Source organism: Sus scrofa, chromosome 6 (assembly GCF_000003025.6).
Source record: "Sus scrofa isolate TJ Tabasco breed Duroc chromosome 6, Sscrofa11.1, whole genome shotgun sequence".
NCBI lineage: Eukaryota > Metazoa > Chordata > Mammalia > Artiodactyla > Suidae > Sus > Sus scrofa.
Genome location: NC_010448.4, coordinates 120447457 through 120469322, shown reverse-complemented (window position 1 = coordinate 120469322; position 21866 = coordinate 120447457). Strand labels below are relative to the sequence as shown.

The window sequence follows — 21866 nt, the reverse complement described above, 5'->3', positions numbered from 1 at the left end:
GGAAAAGAAGATAGCAATGGTCTAAAATCCGAGTGGAATTAAGGACCTGTCATTCCATGTTAAGAAGTATCCGAGAACATGCAGTTTGATCAAAGGATGGCACCTGACCCTGGGCAACACTACACAATCTGGACCATTCCCTGAAGATGGTATGACAGGGATGGTCAGCTGTTGGAAGGCCTCAGTGAGGAATCACAGGGGTATCTCAGGAAATGTGAAGTCTGGAGAATGTGTGGAGAAGGCAAAATTAGGTAACTACATGAAAAATAAAGAAGAAAGATAGCTGGGAATAGGAGTCTGTGGTTTCCCTGGGGAGTAATAAAGAAAATCTGTTATGGACAATTGGGCTTCCTTTTATTGGGAAAAAAAAACCCTTCTAAACTGAAAAACAAATAATTCTGATATATAGCTTAGGTAAAAGCCTATTTGAATTGTATAAAAATATGTCTGTCTGGTAGGGAACACAAAGTCCCTTAGTGAAGCAGAAAGATGCAATGCTCGCATCACATACAATCCACAGCTGTTCTCCCTAGAAAAGATGACTGATAGCCAGAGGCGGTGGGAGAAATAGAGGGAAGAAACCACCAGCCTTGACCGCTTGAGAGAGGGAGCCACTGAATCCTAGGTAAGCAGCTTTTGACAGGAAAGAGCTCTCTGCAGGAGGTCTCTTTTGTCTTGAACTTTAGCAAAGCTATATTGCAACTAGACTTAACCCAGGCACCCCTGTGCTCTACTCATCGCCAGCCTGAGCACACCTTTCAAACCTTTTCATCACATGATACCTTGCTTGACCTGGTTCTTTCCTTAGATCAAAGAAAGAAAAATGAAATATTAGTAAGTAAGAGATGACTAGATCTTTTCCTCAGCTTCCCCTTGGTAATCACAAAAACGAACAGTGTGAGCAAGATAGCATCTAAAGAAAGATCACAAGATGTTGACAAGCCTGCATGCAGTGGGACTGGGCAAAACAAATCTGAACCCCTATCTCAAAAATTAACTGAGATTATTTCCTCTTTTTCCTTTAAATTTTTTTCATGGCAAAGTGGAATCCTCAGAGTTGGCTTTGGGACACAAGTCCGCCTTCTCCCCAGGATGCCAGATTTCTGATTAAAGCAACCTTTCTGTTTGTACCAGCACTTGCCTCTTGACTTTCAAGTGGAAAACAGTCAGACCCAAGTTTAGTAACACCCATATTTCAGGTTCAACAGACAGCCCCTACATCAACTCTGGAACCTTAGACATAGATAGAATTTTATTTATCTTTCATATACACAAAGTCCAGACTATCTTGTATAACTTCCATCTTATTTAAGCTACTGTTATTTATGCATTTTCCTGCTATATGAAGCAAAATCTAATCCACAATCAAGTAGAGGGGTTTCCTATGCCTCTTGCACAGTGACTGACAGAAATTGTTATGGATATAATAGATTTGCTTAAGCTAATTAATAAGTTTTGCCTAGCAGATGAACATATATAACTTGGTGTCCCAAATTAAAGAAACATAATCTTCTCAAATACATAGGAACTATTCGAAAACTTATCATCAATTCTGCCACAAAGCTCAAGCTTATGCATGAATACCAAGAACTGGTTTTCATGCAGGCTCCCTTCCTAACCACAATGCAACTGAGTTAAAAATAAATAACAAGAAGATACACTTGAAAAATCCATAAATGAAAACATTTTAAACTCTCAAAATTTACTCATGTCAAAAAGAAAAAACAATACAGAAATTAGAAAACATTCAGAATATTACAATAAAAGAATATATATCTAAAACTTTAGGATGTTTCTAAAGCATAATGAGTGGTCAGCTCAAGAATTTGAAAAGAATGGAGTAAATTCATTATTCCTAGGAATAGCAGAGAGCTTTTGAAACCTGACAATAGGTATTTGGTAAAGACATTTTAAAAGCTATGGTAAACATCATTCTTAATAATGTTGAGGAATTCCCACGAATCCGACTAGGAACCACAAAGTTGTGGGGTTTGATCCCTGGCCTCACTCAGTGAGTTAAGGATCCAGCGTTGATGTGAGCTCTGGAGGAGGTCACTGATGTGGCTTGGATCCCACATTGCTGTGGCTCTGGCGTTGGCCTGCAGCAACAGCTCCGATTCGACCCCTTGCCTGGGAACCTCCATAGGCCATGGGTGCGGCCCTAAAAAGATGAAAACAAAATGTTGAAATATTAGGAACAGTTTAATATTAGAAGTGATACAAGGATACCCCCAGAATTGCTGGTAATTGATGTTATTCTGGTGGTCTTAGCCAATACACTAAGGTAAGAAAAACAAAAGCATAAGGAAGGGAAAGAAATACAATGTCATTACTTGTACATATCATCTAGATACAAAATCCAAAAAAACCCACAAGCTATTAAAATCATGAGTCTAGCAAAGCTTCACAATATAAAATGTACAAATAGCAATTACATTTTCATATATCAGCAACAATTTACCAACTTAACCATAGGTAACTATGAATTACTTTAACTATATCTGAGACCTTTACAAAACTTTTTTAAAAGATCCAAATAATGAGAATTATATCACATTCACATATAGAAAGATTCAACATAGCCTAGATGCCAATTCTTTTTTCAATATATAGAATTCCAATACAATTCTAAATCAATTTGATTCAACATTTCAAAAGGATTTGAAATGGCTCCAGAAGTTTTATGGAGGAACTGAGGTCCAAGGATAACCAAGACAATTCTGAGTAAGAACAAAGTGGATCACTGGCCCCACTAGATGTCAAGCCCATTCTAAACCCACAATGATCAAGTGTGAATGTGGTCTTAGTGCAAGAATAGAAACATGGAATGACACAGACTCATACATTTATGAAATTCTGATTCATGATAGACTTTCCCCATATCAGTGGGAAAGTAATGGACTATTTAATAAATGGTGCTGAGACAACTATTACCTGTGTGAGACAAATTATAGTTAGCTCTTTCTCATAGTAAACACAAAAATAAACTCTAGGAAGTTTAAGTGAAACATGTAAAAAGAAAAACTTTACCACTTGTAGATACAAAGATAGGAAAGAATTTTTTAGACCCAAAGGGAAATCAAAAAGGGAGAAGTTAATACATATGCATATATTAAAATTTACCATTTCTATACTTTGTAAGACTACGTGAGAATAAAGAAAAGCCACCAACCTGAGAAGAGTTAATGATAACTCATATAAACCACAAAGTATTAGTATACACAATACAAAGAGAACCATATAAAAAAAGACAAACTAAATCGGTATGAAAAAGACAAGTTACCCCACGGAAAAACGAACATTTCATTGAAGAAGAAAATGAAATTTCCAATAAATATATGAATGATACTCATCTTCACCAGACATCAGCGTGAGGAAATGCAAGTGAAACCCATAGTGATATATTGTTTCACATCTCTAAGTCTGCAGACTGACAAAAATTAATGTCTGATGACACAAAGGGTTGCCATGAAACAAGGCAAGAACTCTCATGCACTACTTCTGGGAGTCTAAGTTGATAAAATCACCTGGGGAGAAACACTTAATACATTGGAAGATGTGCATATTCTACCATCTAGCAATTCCACTTCCAGGTTTATGCTAGAGAGTAACTTTTGCATGTGTGAAGATGACACACATGTACAAGAATACTATTAATTTCACTGTTTGTACTGCTGATGGTTAATAATTAGAAACAACATAAATATCTACAAATAGAAAAACAAAATAAACTGCAGCAAATTTGTACAAAGGAATACTCTCTACCTGAGAAAATGAATGAAATAGAGTGACATGATTTAACTTAGATGATTCCAAAAGCACAATATATTGGTAGTGACAAGTGCTTTGAGGAACATGAAGAACATGCTATGATTCCTATGAAGTTGAAATAAAAGCAAAACCATACACTATTTAGGGATGCATGTACATTTAGCAAAAAAAAAAAAAAAAATATATATATATATGGAAATGATAAACACCAACTTCAGGGGGAGTGGTTTTTTTCTAGGGAAGAATAAAAGAGAGGGGGAGTTCCCTGGTGGTCTAGTGGTTAGGATTCTGCACTTCCTTCTCTGTGGCCTGAGTTCAATCCCTGGTCTGGGAACTGAGATCCCACTTTAAGCTGCTGAAAGACACAGCCAAAAAAAAAAAAAAGAAGTGTCATCTGGGAGTTCCTGCTGTGGTGCAGCTCAGTTTGCTGCAGAGGTACCAGTTTGATCTCTAGCACAGTGAGTTTGAGGATCTGGCACTGTCACAGCGGTAGTGTAGGTCACAGCGGAGGCTCAGATTCAATCCCTGGGCCCAGGAACTTCCATATGCTGCAGGTGTTGGCCATACAAAAAATTTTTAAAAAAAGTGTCATCAAAAAAAAAAAAAAGAAAGAAAAAAAGTCTTCGATTTTATATATAATGTTCTTTACTGCTCCATGATTTTCTGTAATTATCTATAAACCTGAAATGTATTTTTTAGAGTCATTCTATTTATCATTAACAACCAAAAGTCCTTCTTGGAGAGATAACTCATATTTAACATCAAATATCTTTGAAGTCCCAAGCTAGCTGAACAGTGAAATTACAGAATTTAAAAACAAAAAACAAAACAAAAAATAAGGCACCCTACACAGGAGAATTATTTTAGGCAAATCTAATTCCAGCCTAGCTGTTAGCCTGCCCTGTGTGGTTGTCTTCTTAAGGACCAGTAGCTCCAGACTTTTGAATTCTCTTTTCAGAGGGAGGAGAGAGGCGCCAGCTTGGGTGAGGAGCAAAATAAGGACCTTGTCATTTCCCCTTAAGCTTCTGATTTTGTCTGTTCTTCAAAATATTTCAACTTGTTTTAGAAAAAAACCTCATAGATAATAATTTAATAATGGGTCATGAGTGGCTACACTTACGGGGTCACAGTGAAGCTGTTCTCTGTCATCATTAACATCTCTTCCTTGTTTCTAATGAGAATACTGGAGCTCACTTAAAATTAGAATAGTGTTAGAGCTTGGGAAGGTGGATGCTGTCCTTCCTTCCTGGGCACCTCCAAGGACGGGAAATGCAAGTGACCCTCTGTCCACTGACACCCTGCAGAGGCAGAGCTCATGTTGGTCTGAGGACAGAGTATAGCAGTGAACAGCGTTAACAATATGTGGAGGTTATTTCCTTAGAACTGAAATATGAGCTGCTAACTCAAAGCAATGAAGACCGGTTCCTCTTTTCCTAAACAGAAGCATAGTACCTTCTGCAATTCAAGATCCATTTTCTTGGGTGCCCTAACACAGATTCCTGGAGCAGGAAGGGACAACGAAGGGGTCCCCTGAGCTTATCTGTGTCCTGGATGCATATAAGCCACTTTGGTCATAATGGGAACAAAGGGCTAAAAAAATAATATTAAAAAATTACATTTCCCTAAATCTCCCTCTACTTAGATAAGTCCAATACATGGGAGTATAAATCCTGGTCCTATAAATCCTATTTATGGAAATAAGCCCATAATACCAATGCTGGAATGCATTCAAACCATACAAAGGGAATATCCTAAATCACTGTTTCAAAAATAAACACCAAGGAGTTCCTGCTGTGGTGCAATGGGATGGGTGGCATCATGGGAGTGCTGGGACGCAGGTTCAATCCCCAGCCTGACACAGTGGGTTAAGGATCTGGCATTGCTGCAGCTGCAGCTTAGGTCGCAACTGCAGCTTGGATCTGATCCCTGGCCCAGAAACCCCATATACTACGGGGAGGCTAAAAATGGGGAAAAAAATAAAATAAAAAACCACACACACCAAAATTCAAGCTAGTATGGTGAAATTTTCTCTTTATAAAGGCATCTTTAATAGACATTTATCTTTCACATTAAATCTTTCAGGAAAATACCTACAGTAAATGATATCTGCTGCAGTGTTTAATCTAGGCCAGTCCAGGGACAAGCTATGGTGTAAAGAAAAAAAGCACAGGGCTCTGGACTGGGGAAACCTGAGTGTGGCCAATCATTTAATCTCTATGTGCCTCAGTTTACTGGTTTGTAAATGGAGGTAAAACATCTCCCATATTATGAAGATTATATGAAGTACTACCAGGTTTACATGGGAGTGTATGTGTCAGTTTGCTCAAAATAGGATCTGGGCCACAGCAGGCACTCAGCAGACAGCATTTGATGCTGGGAGTCTAAAATTTACACATGTAAGGGAAGGTCTGAGCTGTGGTCTCCAAGGCCAGATCTGGAATATGACACTGGCTATTCCCAGGCTGAGGGGCTAGAGGGGCTGGGGGGTTGATCTAAACTTCCCCATTATGGCCATCAGCCGGGTCCATCATCAGGAGGAACTGCGTGCCACTCCGAAGGCACCTGCAAAGCTGAAGTCATATAAGTTACACCCAAGGCAGCTGCAACCGAGGGAAGCCACAGAAGAATGCAGATGGCCAGAGGCCACAGAGCTTTTGCAAGGGAGTGGATAATATACTCTGAGTGAGAGGAATGACAATATTTAATCTTGGCTGTCACAGGCTCCAGGAACTGCCCCACAAATCCCATCTGGTTCAAGCCGCCCTCATTGGGACGTCTGGAACAGGAACTTGATTGCACTGAAACATGGTTGGCAATAATAGTTAACATTTATGGAGATGACACAGTGTGCCAATTATCTTAGATGAAATGGCTCTTTTAATCCTTACAACCTTTTGGACTAAATTCTATTATTATCCCTCTACAGATGAGGAAATTGAGGCACAGAGAAGTTAAATTTAAGATGTAGCAGAGCTGGGCTTTGAAACAGGTCTATCAGGCCAAAGCCTCCGTATTGACCTATATGCCTCCCCTCCCCACACCACTGGTACTGAGTAAAGCACAATTCCTGCAGTACTTGTCACAGTACCCGTGTCAGCATAAATATTTACTTTTTTTTTTTTTTCACTTCTTTGCTAGAAATGACTGCTACCCTAAATTAGGTCTTTAATCATTGCCATATATATTATTACATTTCCTCTTGGCAGTCTAAGTTTCTTTGCCAGATCCTATTTTCTCATCCATTTCTGTGTCCTGGCACTTAGAAGAGCTGCATGACTAGTCACCTAAAGAATCAATTAGCTATTGAACAGCTAGGATGTATCAAGATGGAGTAATCTGTATGTGCTATGCTCAGTGTGTCTACATCCCCAGCCCATTCGTTAGGAAAAATGCATGATGATGACCTGCTGAGATAATGCTTTTTTGCACAGGATCCTGTGCCCCTGGTAACAGCTGAGTGAATGCAGAATGGATTCCTGTCCCAAAGGCAGCTCATCCAAAGGCAAGATATCTAGCAGTGTATGAGGCTCCTGGTATAGAGGGCCAAGCTAATCACCATCATGCACCCAGGACTTTGAGCTGGAAGGTCAGGAGTGAATATGCAGTTGGGAGAAGTAGAAGCTAAAGTGTCAGTGTCTATCAGTTAAAGCTGTAAGAAGGCTATTGCTTCAGCAGTGATAAAATATTGGACTAAACATAGCTCTGGTCCTGCCTAACACAGCTAAAAACATGATGCCTGAAAAGATCAAACTTTCTGAATTAATAACATTATAGAACAAAGCTCAAGAATGTTTACAGAAATCCAAAAAAAAGAAGATAATTTACAAGGTGTGGCATCCATTAAGAAATGACCAGGCATGCAAATAAGTTAGAAACTAAAACCCATAAAGAGGAAATAAAAATCAATCAATTGAAAATAATCCAGAAATGACATCGATGACAGAACTAGCTGACTAGAACATTAAAAGTTATTATGACTATAGACTGTAGATTCAAGAAGTTAAAGAAACTATTAACATGTTAAGACATGAAAGGTATGAAAAAAAGCCCAGGTGGAATGAGCTGAATAAATATTTTTTCCAAAGAAGACAGGAAGATGGCCAACAGGCAAATGAAAAGATGCTCAACATCACTAATCATCAATGAGCTATCACTTTACACCTGTCAGAATGGCTATTATCAAAAGGATAAGAAATAACAAGTATTGGTAAGGATGTGGAGAAAAAGGAACCCTTTGTTCACTCTTGGTAGGAATGTAAATTGGTGCAGTCATTATCTAAAACAGGATGGAGGTTCCTTAAAAAATTAAAAACAGAACTACCATATGACTATAATATCCACTTCTGGGTATTTATCTGAAGATAACAGACATTAACTTTTTAAAAATATATATGCACCCCTATATTCACTGAACCATTATTTACAATAACTAAAATGTGGAAACAACCTAAATGTCCATTAATAAAGGAATGGATATATATACACAATGGAATATTTTCAGCTATAAAATCTTGCCATTTGTTACAACACAGAGTATCTTGTAAAAAAAGTCAGAGAAAGACAAAACCACATGATTTCATTCATATGTGGAATCTAAAAAAAAACAAACAAAATTTATAGATACAGAAAACAGATTTGCGGTTGCCAGAGAAAAGGGGTTAAGAGTTGGACAAAATACATGAAGGGTATTAAGAGGTAAAAACTTCCAGACATAAAATAAATAAGTTATGTGGATATTATATACAGCATAGTAACTATAGGCAATAATACTGTATTTCATATTTGAAAGTTGCTAAGAGAATATATAGTAAAAGCTATTACTAGAAAAAAATACAACTTTTTATGGTGATATATTATAACTAGATTTATGGTGCTGATCTTTTTGCAACATATAGAAATATTACATCATTATGTTGCACACCTGGAACTAATACAATAGCATATGTCAATCATACTTCAATTAAAAAAAAAAGAACCCCCTTGAAAAAGTGACTAACACTTAAGAAAAAAAATAGTGAATCTGAAGGTATAGAAATAGCAACTATTCAAAATAAAACATATTGAGAAAAAAGACTGGAAAAAATTAATAGAGCATGAATAAATATGGTAAAACTTCAAGTTTCTTAATATACATGCAATTGAAGTCACCCAAAAAAGGGAGAGGTGAAAACTACCCCCAAAATTTGAAGAAGCAAGCCCTGAGAATTTTCCCATTTTTATGAAAACTATAACTCAAAGATCCAAGAATCTCAAGAAGGGTAAAGCACAAGAAACATGAAGAAAACTACATTAAGGCATATCAAAATCAAAAATTTTAAATCAATAATAAAGAGCAAATCTTAAGAGCAACCAGAGGAAAAAAGACACATTGCAGGCAAAGGTAGCAAAAAACTAAAAAAAAAGATTAGAAGATTTACTGTGAGAAACAATATAAGCTAGAAACAGAGCAACATCTTTAAATCACTGAAAGAAAAAAACCCATCAACCTATGATTCTCGACCTAGCAAAAATATCTTTCAAAAATGAAAGTGAAATAAAGATGTTTTTAGACACATAAAAATGGAAAGAATTCATCATCAGTATACCTGAACTACAAGAAATGTTAAAGAAAATCCTTCAAGTGGAAGGTAAATGACACCACATAGCCATCTGGAGCTACAAAAATAAAGAGCAACAGAAACATAACAAGATAGGTAAATACAAAGCATATTTATTATTATTCAAATATGTTTAAAAATAATAGATTGTTTAAGGTAAGCATAGTAACAATGTATCAATCACAAATCTATAATCACATTATATATAAATGATCCAAATGCCCCAATTTGAAGGCAGAGATGGTCAGATTCAATAAAAAAGCAAGACTTAATAATATGCTGTCTACAAAAACAAAAACAAAAACAAACCCAAATCCACTTTAAATATAAAACTAATTCTACTTGATTTAAATACAAACATATAAATTTAAATATGAAACATTCCCCCAATAACATCAGGATACATATTCTTTTTAAATGTATACAGAACATTTGCCAAAACAAACCATATTCTGAGCTATAAAACAAAGCTCCACAAATTAAAAGAATTCAAGCCATACGTTCTTTATTCAGAACTCATTCTCTGTTTGCAATTTTATTAAATTAGAGGTCAATAACAGAAAGACCTAGAAAATCCAAAATTAATAACCTAAATAAATACTTTGAAATAACCCATGGGATAAAGGATAAATCAGAAGGGAAGCTTAGATTCATTCTGAACTAAATGAAAATAACACAATATACTAAAATTTGTGGGACACTGCTAAAGCAATACTTAGAGGAAAAATTATAACACTAAATGCTTCTATTAGAAAAGACAGTCTCAAATCAATAGCCTCATCTTCCAACTTAGAAAAATAAGGGAAAATTTTACCCAAAGTAAGCAGGAAAAGGAAAGATATACAGAGAGTAGAAATCAATGAAGCATAGAACAAAAATATCAGACTTAAAGTGAAACCAAAAACTGATCCTTTGAAATCAATAAAATTGATAAACTTCTAGCCAGATTGCTCAGGAAAAAAAAAAAGATAAAAGTTACTAATTATAGGGTTGAGAGAGGGGACATTACTACAGATTCTACAGACATTAAAAGAATAAGGGGACATTCTGAACAATTTTACACCAATAAATTTGTTAACATAGAGGAAATGGAAAAAGTTCTTGAAAGGCAAAAACTTCTAACAGTCACTCAAGAAGAAACAGATGACCTGATATGGACTGATGATATCAGATAAGCATCTCCCCAAGAAATTTAATTTGTAATTTATATATTTCCTATGAACTCTAATCCCAGATAGCTTCCCCAGTGAATTCTAAGGAATATTTATAGAGGAAACAACACTAATTCTATGCACACTCTTCTAGGAAGCTGAAGAGGAAAGAAGACATTTCATCCGACTTTATGAGTCCAGCATTACTCTGATTTACTACCATTCTGGAAGATATTTCAACAACTGCTTAAAAAGCACCTACCATATGACTGAGCCATTTCATTTCTAGGTATTTATCCAAAAGAAATTAAAGCACATTTCCATACAAAGACATGTACACAACTATTCACAGCCAAAACGGGAAGCAACCCAAATGTCCATCAACAGGTAAACAGATAAACTGTGGTATATTCATACAATTGAGTACTACTCAGCAATAAAATGGAATTAACACTTGAAACACGCAACAAAATAGTTGAATCTTAAAATAATTATGCTGATTGAAAGAAGTCAACCCTTCTCCAAGAGGACTTACTGCATAATTACACTTATATGAAATTCTTAAAAATGCAAATTACTCTACAATGACAGAAAGCAGACCAGTGATGGCTTGGGTACAGAGAGGGACAGCTATTATCACAAAAGGACATGAGAAAATGCTTAAGAGTGACAAATTATCAGATTATCTCAATTATGCTAAGAATTTCACCAGCAATACATACGTCAAGACTTAGGTCCAGTTTTTTTTCTATGTCAATGATATTGTAAAAGTTGGGGTTTTTTTTAAATTTTTTTAATTTTTTTCCCACTGTACAGCAAGGGGATCGAGTTATTCTTACATGTATACATTTTTTCCCCCACCCTTTGTTCTGTTGCAATATGAGTATCTAGACATAGTTCTCAATGCTACTCAGGAGGATCTCCTTGTAAATCTATTCTAAGTTGTGTCTGATAAGCCCAAGCTCCTGATTCCTCCCACTCCCTCCCTCTCCCATCAGGCAGCCACAAGTCTATTTTCCAAGTCCATGATTTTCTGTAAAAGTTGTTTTAAAAGAAATGCTCCTTTGGTAAGTTTAAGTAAAATCTTATTTGCGAAGGAAGTAAATCATAAACATCTCTCATTTTAAGAAATAAGTTATAATCACTGGTTAACCATTAACAAAAGCCAAACTAAATTCACAAATTATCTAATATTTAAAATTATCACTTAATTCACAAGTAGATTATTTATTTCTTTTTTTGGCTAAGCCCACAGCATGCAGAAGTTCCCAGGCCAGGGATCAAACCTGTGCCATAGAAGTGGCCCAAGCTAGCAGTGACAATGCCAGATCCTTAACCCACTGTACCACAAAACTCCCACAAGTAGGTAATTTTATATGAAGACTGAAAGGTAAAAAAAAAAAAAAAAAGGCAATTCAATGATGTACACTGGTTGTCTGCAATGGTGAGGCTGTCCTTACAACCTGGGCAAGCAATTGGAATCACCCCATCTAATGGTCATGGAACAAGGAGTAACTCTGGGTTATGCCCAGCTCTAAAAGGCATTCTGCATGCCCTGAAACAAGGAAATGTCAGAACCTCCTTCACACCTTCAGACCACATTCCCACTCTCAGGTTGAAATGAGCAAGCCCAGAGGCAGCCTCAAGAAACAGGCAACTTTTCTGCATCATCACTGCTACAACCCTGGAGACCGCTATCATCAAGGATGGGAATGTGGCTTTAAAGGTTCCTCCTGATCTCCCTTCTCCAGCCTGTCACTCACACTTCAGTGTGGGTCTGAGCTTCCTGGCCACAGGAGGGAATACCAGAGCACCCACAGCTGCTGTAGAGACTGGTCCTACGTGCTGTCTCACAGACTGTGCTGGCTCCTGTCTAAAGCATGAAGGCTGGCACCATGCTTTGGCCTGTCCACCTGCCCCATCTGCAGGCCCCATTCCCTCTGACTTCCCACCCTGCTGTCTGAGACCAAATGAGTCCTCTGGCCAAAAGGAGCTCAGTCCACACCTGTCACAGGTCCACCCATATTTGGCTTCATAACTAACCCATTCTCCTGGCAGCTTCCAAAAGCACTGATTGCCACCAGCCCCTTCTACAGCCCACAAGGGTTTCCAGCCCTTGCTGGTCTGCACTGAGGTCTTGCCTTCAGTCTTTTCCCTTCCTCTCCTCTCCAGGCCACCTTACCCCCCGACCCCTGCATGCCTGCCTCTCCCCTAAACACCAAAGTTCTTCCACACACAGTCTCCTACACTTCCAGATCCTCAGGATCCTGGTTTGAAGAAAGATGTGGACTCATACTATTTCTTATCTCCTTCTTTATCTGCCCTCCCCAATCCCCACCCAGCTCTCCCCCTCCCCGCCCCTGACTAGGCAAACCTAGGGACAAAGTGCAACTTGTCTTAAGTGATTCAGTTTCCCAGACCTCCTATTAGAGGTGGACTTCATGAGGGAGGGCAGGCCTGGGCTGGGCTCCCCACACTGTGGTCTCTCCAGATCTCCTCTGAAGGGTCATTTTCTTCACAGGATTTACCATGTGGAAATTCTTTATATACTGACACCTTGCTTATCTTCTGGTTCTGCCACTAGAATGTAAACTCAATAAAGTCAGGGACAGGGTCTATTGTGAACACCCAATAAATATTTGCTGAATGAAATGTATGAGCATGCTGTGTGTGTGTGTGTGTGTGTATGTGTGTTCTCAGCCCTCAGTGGGTAGGTTTCCAGTTGTCACTGGCTACCACGGTTATATACTGTCATTGTAGAAAGATCAGAGAATGAAAAAAAGGATGAAGGTGTCTTTCTTTCTCTCTATTTTAATGGGTGTGGTCTATAGTGTGTGTACAGACACATATCTACACCCACAAACATCCATACTCCAAAATCAACCCAGAAACCCAGTCTCTTCCACTATAATCGTAAAGTGTATTCACTGCAGTTTTGTGGGAAGGAGGGAGGAAATGGGACCCGGGAACCAGGAATACATTTTCTGGAGGAGAACACTCCCTTCCTCCCTATCCACTTTCACTCTTGTAACCTTTGTACTGCCCAAATGCAAAACCTCTGTAGCTGGTGACAACTGGAAACCTGGCCATCGGGGCTGTCCCAGTAGGAGAGGGTGTACGAGCAGGGATGATGGACGCTGGCCTTACAGCACAGAATAACTGGGTGTAGCTGTTCCAACTGCACAGTTTTGATGAGTGATATTTACACTTTCTTGTTACAGATCTTAGTGAACTCTCTTACACACACAATGTTCTCTCTTCCAAACATACCTCTTAAGGTTGCTCTTGATACACTTGAATGTAAACGAAGGCAGCAGAATTGTCTAATTTTCAACAAATCTATCCTAAACCCACGTTCCAAAGGAAAGCAACAGGATTAGAAGAGGTTCAAGCTGGAGTTCCCACTGTGGCTCAATGGTAACAAATCCAACTAGGATTCATGAGGATGTGGGTTCCATCCCTGGCCTTGTTCAGGGGGTTAAGGAGCCACCCTTGCTGTGAGCTGTGGTGTAGGTCACAGACACAGTTTGGATCTGGCATTGCTGTGGCTGTGGTGTAGGCCGGCAGCTGCAGCTTGGATTCGACCCCTAGCCTGGGAACTTCTATATGCCCCAGGTGCAGCCCTAAAAAAGCAAAAAAAAAAAAAAAAAAAAGAGAGAGAGAGAGAGAGAGAGATTAAAATTTCTCATACATTTGACAAAGAGGTAGAGGACAGGCAGTGAGCAGGAGGTGGGGGAATCTCATGCAGGGGGATGTAGAGATGGCTGCCACCCAACAGCGAAGTACCCAAAAGGCTGACAGAAAGCAGCACAGGACAAGCAGAAAGTGTTTCCCTGCAAAAATAAACACTTTCTTCTTTAAAATTTATATGCCTGTGGATTCTCCAGTCATGCTTGTCTGAAGGATTTGCCCTGCGAATCTTTAGTAAAATGGCCAGTCCAGAAAGGGGAAGCATCTTCATTCTGTGGTTTTGTGGAACCCAGGTTCATTCCCTCAGACCACTGTTAAGTTTGTGAAGCCCATTTTAGAAACAAAAGGATAAACACACCAGGATTGAAAGGGCTGAGCCCTGATGTATGAACCCACGAGGATGTCACAATTCATTCTGCCGGAGGAAGTCAGAGGAGTTTTACAGACTGATGTCACCTACTTGGATCTTGAACGATGGGAAGGAGTGGACTGAAAGAAGAAATTAGAAAAGGGTGACAGAGAAAATATGAAGGAAGTGGCTCTGGGAGAGTCTTGCAGCACTTTTGTGCAGTTAAAGAACAGTGAGGATGAGGATGCTGATGGCTGACGAAGCTGGAAGGTGCAGGCTGAACCCAAATGTGAGAAACCCTACAGGTGATGTTAATCCAGTTATACTCACTGATAGGCAAGCAGAGGCACTCAAAGTTTCTAAGCAGGGAAGTCACCTGCTCAGATCAGTATTTCATCAAGGACAGAAGACATACGTTACTGCCATACATGGTCCAGGCATAGATCTATGTATCTCAGGTGAAATCTATAGTAGTAGGAATAGGGAGACGGAGTCAGATCCAAAACCCACATGAACTGATACAGAGTCCAGGTTCTCTAACACCTATACTCACCCAATGAAGCCACCACAAGGCAGCCAGACCCGACCTGCCGTAAATTCACTCTGTCAAGGGATGGGTGAGTCTCTTCTCATGAACTTTCAGTGTAACTTTTGATGTACTTTTGATGCACTTTTGATGTAACACAATCAATTCATTGGGCCACACACAGGACCCTTACAGGAACTTGTTTGTAACAAGATTGCTATCAGGAACTAGCAGCAGGCAAGCAGGAAATCTACTTGGTGCTCAGTACAAGGAGCACACAGCTTCTTGGTCTGAGTGGTAAGGAATCAGTCTAAACTGGTAACTTTTCCTTCTCCTGGCAGTTGTGGACTGTATGCTAATAATTGTGATCACAAAGAAAGGCAGTGCCTTTTGTCCCATTTTTACATGCTCTGGAGGATTTTCAGTGAAGGTTTTTAAAATCTACTTTTATCAATTTAAATTAAAAATAAAATTTAACAGAGCCCATTAGACAGTGGAGCTCTCAACTCCACTGAAACAAATTTTTTTTTTAAGTACTCTGTAGATCAAGTGATGAACCACAGCCAGCAAGTATCTGGGATCCAGAAAAACGCACGGATCATGGGTTTGGAAAAAGCGGTGATTTGAAAACCAGACAAGTAGAACCTCAAGGCATATGTAGATACTAATGAAGGCAAGAAACAGTCAAAACCAAAGCAGACCAGACCAGGAAGACACAGGCACCCAGATCCATGGAGAGCAGTCCACATGGAGGAGAAAATCAGGATGAGGAAGACACAGGTACCAGCAAATTATACTCAGGACAAGGGTCAATGGACCTGCAAGCAGCTAAGAACTACCAGAGCAAAAATAACTGAAAAGGGGGAGGAAATGCAAGGAAATGGAAACCTTCACTCAGAGGGAGAAGTTATATCAGTGGTGGAGGCAGGTGTTCTAAGGGGTCTCAGGAAGTGAGATCTCATGATGGGGGGCTTGACCTCAGCCTGGCAGGCTCCCATTTTCTAGTCCTAGCTGTGTGGTCCCAGCTTCCCCAAATATCCCCATGCTCTTTATTCCAGCACTGTCAACCATCACACAAAGCACCACACCACAATATGGCAGATGACTGAAAATGCAGGACTGTTTCAAAGTAATGCATGATATAGTCACATTCCAAAGACTGAGAGGAAGAAAGGCTCCTGACAGCCTCGAAAGGTTCATCCATCCGAGAAGGTGGCACTGGGGAGATGGGAAATGCTCCTATGGGAAGAGCCTTGAACAAAGGCATGAACTAGAGCCCATATTTCTGTTAATATATGACAAATTAATAGGGAAACGATGGATTAGTCACTACATAGTATTAATAGGGAAACGATGGATTAGTCACTACATAGTATTCAAACAAGTGAAAGAAATGTAACTTGGGTCTCTGCCTCACACTGTACACCAAAAGAACTATATAGATGAAATATATTTTCATGTGAAAGTTGTAACTACAGAAATACTAGAAGAAAACATGGAAGAAAAGGCTTTCCTCATGAGGGACACAAAACCCAGAAGACAGAAAAGATTAATAAACTTGACTCAAAAAATTTAAATTGTTCTGCAGGGTAAAAACACTAAATGTTGTAAAAAGATGAATGACTAAGGAAAAGAACCTGTATACCTCAATAAGTAAAAGAACTCAAGGATCATAAGCTAAAAATTCCCAGCCAAGGAAAGAGGCCTGGACGTATGACATCATGCTCAATCACATTCCTATAAAGAAATGAACATTTAAATTTTAATGACATACATCTCTTCACTACCAGGGGAGCAATGGCTGAAAAGCTGAATGACACATCTTTGGCAGAGGTGTGAGAAAACAAGCTCTGTCACACGTGGTGGTTGAGAACCCAAACTGGTACTTGTGAGAACAAATTTGGCAAAAATGAATCAAAATCTAAAATGTACAAAACCTTGACTTACTAAATCTATTTCTAGGCATTCTAGAGATAATCACACATGTGCAAAATGACACATAGACAAGAATTACGCTGCAGTAGCATCTGTAACAAAGAGTAGAGCCCATTACGGTGAGACTGGGTATATGAAATAGCACCCAGAGAACAAAGAATTACAAAGAAAGCAACAGCAACAAGTACTGCTATGGAAAGACAACCAAGACATGTTTTTAACTGGAAAAGCAGGATGCAGAACTGTTTGTGTGGCATGTTCTTATTTGTATAAAGATACACTAAACACATATATAGCGATATAAAACTAAAATATCCATGGAAATACACATAGAAAATTGCTGGAAAGTTGCTTCTGAGGAGGATAACAGGGTAGAAGGAGGTTCACTTACACTGTACAACCTTTCACACACCTTTAAATGTTATACTGTTTATATGTATATGCAAAGCCCATATAAACAGTAACATGACAGAATTTTAGGTTGCATTCTTTACTCATCGCTTATTATTCCCAAAGAAATTATCACTACCAATATCTGGGCTTTCAGTCTTCCAGGAAGTCGGGAAAACTGGTTTTTCAAGGCAGACAGTTTGCAAACTCTTCTAAGGACTCTTGGCATTAGCCTGTAAATCAGGCAGGTGGCTGTCATTCACAGTAAACAATGGCACTACTGCAAAGGGGAAAGAGAGCAGAATCAGCGCTTAAGGCACAAATGGACAAGTCTACAGGGAAGTCCTCCCTGCCCTTCTAAAATTATTAACAAAGTGCCCCCACCAAGCTCAGCATCTTCACCTGATCATGACCCCCACTCCCCACTCCTCACAATGCAAGGGGGTTCATTCCCAGAGCACTTTCTAGCTCCAGTACAAAGACTGATCACCTCAAAGCACCGTCAGGCCTGGGGCACTGGACTTCTGGTTCTCTTACAAACCTCCTTGGTAACTGCTGTCACAACACCAAACGAGCCTCCAGCTGCCACTCTGAAAAGGTCCACCAGATGGGGATGTCGCCGCAGGTATGGACAGAGGATGGCCTTGGCCCTTCCCAACGGCCCAGAGCCGCAAGGTTACTGTGCTGTGATTATTGTTTATTATGTGTTTCATTTGAATACTTGAACATGAATGGTTCAAATAGCCTTGTAATTTTGTTTTCTCTTATAAAGAAAATATTTAGAACGCTTCCACTCAAAAAGCACATTTTCAAAATTAAAGCATTTTAAGTTTGCTTTCATTAAACAGTTGCATCTTGTATCCCTGAGGGCCTTTGCAAATAGTTCTGTTTTCTTATTTTGTTTTGTTTTGGCACAATTCAAATAGCAAATTCATGAAAATTAGTGCTACACTCTGTGTCTAAAAAAGCCCTATAAACGAAGCTGTAATAGGAGATGCGGAGATGGATTTGTTTTAATACCCTTGCTTTGACTTAATTTGTATATTGTTTCTTCGATTCTTGCTTTCTAGGTCAATTTATCATTCCAAGTTTTATTAACATGCAACACACTCATATGTTTGGGAAAAATATGGAAGACTCCAAGCTCACAATGATGGCCAGTTGTAGTTCCGAAGCGGGCTGACCTGCCTGAAGGGGTGTTTTAGTTGGCCTGATTTTTCCTAGGACTTAGAGCAATCCTCTGAGTCTTGTTTCCAAATCGAGGGAATGGATTTCTAGAACTCCCCAGTACTGCATGGGGTCCTGTCATGCTGTTTATTAGTCACGGGTGTTCTGACGGAACATGTGCCTTCTCATTGCAAAAATGGAATTGTTCCTAAGAGTTCAATGTTTTTCCTAAACATTTTCCTTTGGGGGTTTCAATCATTATGGGTATATAAAACATCTCAACAATAAATCTTACAAACTCTACTGAAGTATATTCCTTAGTGAAAACAATCGTGGCTCTTAATCAGGCAGAAAATACTTGTAAAAGTAAAAATAGATGATGGGTGACATCCAAAGAATTCAGCTGTTGAACAGGAAAAGGAAAAAAATTAAACCGTATAAAATCTATATTACCATAAATACAACTGACAGAGTATGTTTGGGTGGTGAAGTACAAATATGATGTGGAGTTGGGGCCCCTCTTATTTTTCTTTTTTTACAGTCACAAAACACAAGCTAGCAAGGTGAGCCTGAGAAGGGGTGCTAGAGCCAGGCCTGGTGGCCTCCTGGTCTTAATGAAATTGCATCTGATGTTTAAAATAATTCCTCACATGGTTTTTTTCAAAGCAGCAGATGGTGATAGTTGAAAAACAATGTGCAAATGGAAAGGAAGTGAGAAACCCTTTGAAGCCTTTACTTGCTTGTGGATACAGTGCATGGTGAAGGTAATGAATTTCCTATAGCAGAACTGCACAGGAAAAGAGGACAGGCAGTAGAAGCAAAAGGGTCCTACAATTGTCACTGTGGCCCAGTGACGGGGTCTCAGCATGCAGGCTCTCTCTGAGGGATTTCAACCCAGTGCCTTCTTCAAGCCAAGGACCATTGAGTCCTCACTGCCCCATCTAGCTGGGTGTCAGACGGACTCATCGCACCCTGCATGGCCAAAGATAAACATCTCCATCCTCGATTTGCTTTTCCCCAGTATCTTCTGTCTCAGTTCTTTGTTTCTAACATCCATCAGCTCCTGTAAGTCTGAACCCTTACTCTGATCCCATCCTCTCAGCAGCAGCCAAGTCTGCCTGAACCTGGTCTCCTCTCAAGCCCCGAGGCCTCTGCTCTCCTTGGGCATGGTCACTTCTCTCAGGCTCAGAGGCAGCTCCTGGAAGCCCCCCTCCCTGCAGCCTCACCTTACTGACCCTGCACTGATGAGAAATTAGAGCGCATCATCAGCTACTTCAAAACCCTAATAGTCCAGGGCGTTGGGGTAAAAGACCATCCTCCCCCAGGCACTTGAGGCTCTCTGGGGTCCGGCCCCTCCAGCCCTTCCCCCAACCACCCCCAGGAGACACCTAGCCATACCCAGCAGGGAAAGAGACATAGACAGGAGTCCTTCCTGGACCTGTGCTCCTGGACCTTCCAGCTTAAAGTGTACCTGGGTTTCCAGGGATCAGGAAGTAGGGTGAGGCTGGGGCTACCCCGTTAGGAGCTGGCAACAAATTGTCCCAAACTCCAGGTCTTGGGAAAACTGTGGACTTTCTGCCCTTATAACCTCTCAGTTTCAGGGACCTCCAAACTCTTCTCCAACCAACGAATGGATAATTCTCCAGAATCCTTCAACTGGCATTTATCTTGTCTTGGCCACAGCCCAGGCCTAGGTACAACGGGGGACACAGCAATGAAGAGAGCCTGGGTCCCCGCTCCCAAGGAGCTGGTAGCCTAGCAGGTGCGAGGTGTGTGATGTCACATCAGTCAGACTCTAACATTCCTCCCTTTGGCCCCAAATCTCACATCTCATAGGACAAGGGTTCTCCTTATTGGTGACCTCTCTGGGAGCATGGGTAACCTCAGCTGATCCCCAGAAGAGGCACCTTTAGGATAAAGGACAGAAAGTGTCTTCAGGGTAATCAACCTGTTGCCTTATTACCAAGATCCAACTGAGCCCACACATACTCAGCCCAGAACCACACCACACTGTGGAACCTGGGAGTCTGACACCGTGGGGTCTATGTACCATCTTAGATATTAAAGGTGATGCGTGGCCAGGCAAACCCCACTGGACAGCCCTTCTTCCTGGGCTTTATATCCCAACCAAACCTCCAACCAGCAGCAAACATGCTTCAGAATACACAGGAGACAATTCCAACATAGAATACTGATCGAATTTGTTTTAAATTCAGGATTTGAGGCAAATGACCTCTATGAATTGCTCAGGTATCAATTTATGATCAATCAGGAGCTGTTGGAATTTCTATCTCATCATCACACATTGTCACTTCTCACAGGACCCACGCAGTGGGGTTCACACAGGGTCTTCACGGGGAATTTTTCATCTGCTCATCAAAACCACCGTCTAAGCTAAGAGTTGGCATAACTGGCATTTATCCTCAGGGATTAAATAACTTCCCAATGAGTGAGTTGGAAGCCCAGTCAGGCTTCTCTAAGTCAGCACTCTGGCCATATAGGGTAACTGTTTTTAATTGTTCTAAAATTACAGGTCTTACTTTTCCCTTGTAAACACACTCTTGTGCAATCATTCTCTTCTAGGAGTAATAATTGGTTCATTTCTGGTGGTCTAATTAATACTCTTGCCAAGTTAAATTCCTTCCATAGACCTAAACAACTCATTTCTCTTCTGGTAGGGCCCAGATTCATTACACAACACCTTAATGGGCCCTCTATCTCCTGATGTACAAAGAATGAATCATTCAAAGGTGAAAACTGACCTGTAGAAGACAAATTGCAGAGTTTGTCTAAAATAGTTTTTTAAGAAGGGAAATCAAAACTCACACACATTTAAACGTTTTAGAGCAAACTGGTATATGATCTACAGAAAGTATGAAGGGAGCTGAGACAGTAGTTAACAATAAAATATCACCTCTAATAAAAGACTTACTTGGTACACAGTGTGAAAGAGACAGAAAATATTCTTACCCTGAGGCTATATTCCATAAAGAGAAATATTTCAGATTATACTTTTTACTTATACTTTTTTCCTTTAGGCACTCTTAATCAAACTAGTTTCTTTCACTTGAAGACAGTGAAGCCATGGGTATGCTTCTTGTAAAACCCAACTTTCCACGGAGTTCCTGCTGCAGTTCAGCAGGGTTGAGAACACGACATAGTGTCTGTGAAGATGTGGTTTTGATACCTGGCCTCACTCAGTGGGTTTAGGATTCAGTGTGGCTGTGGCATGGGCTGCAGCTGCAGCTCCGATTTGAACCCTAGCCCGGGAACTTGCACATGCCACAGGT

At 39.8% G+C, this 21866-nt stretch overlaps 1 protein-coding gene across 12 annotated transcripts in view; it reads right to left on the bottom strand.

Annotated features, from left to right (window-relative positions):
- The window catches only part of FHOD3 (formin homology 2 domain containing 3), a 549164-nt gene that overhangs the window by 116665 nt on the left and 410633 nt on the right, over positions 1-21866 (bottom strand). The window lies entirely within an intron of this gene.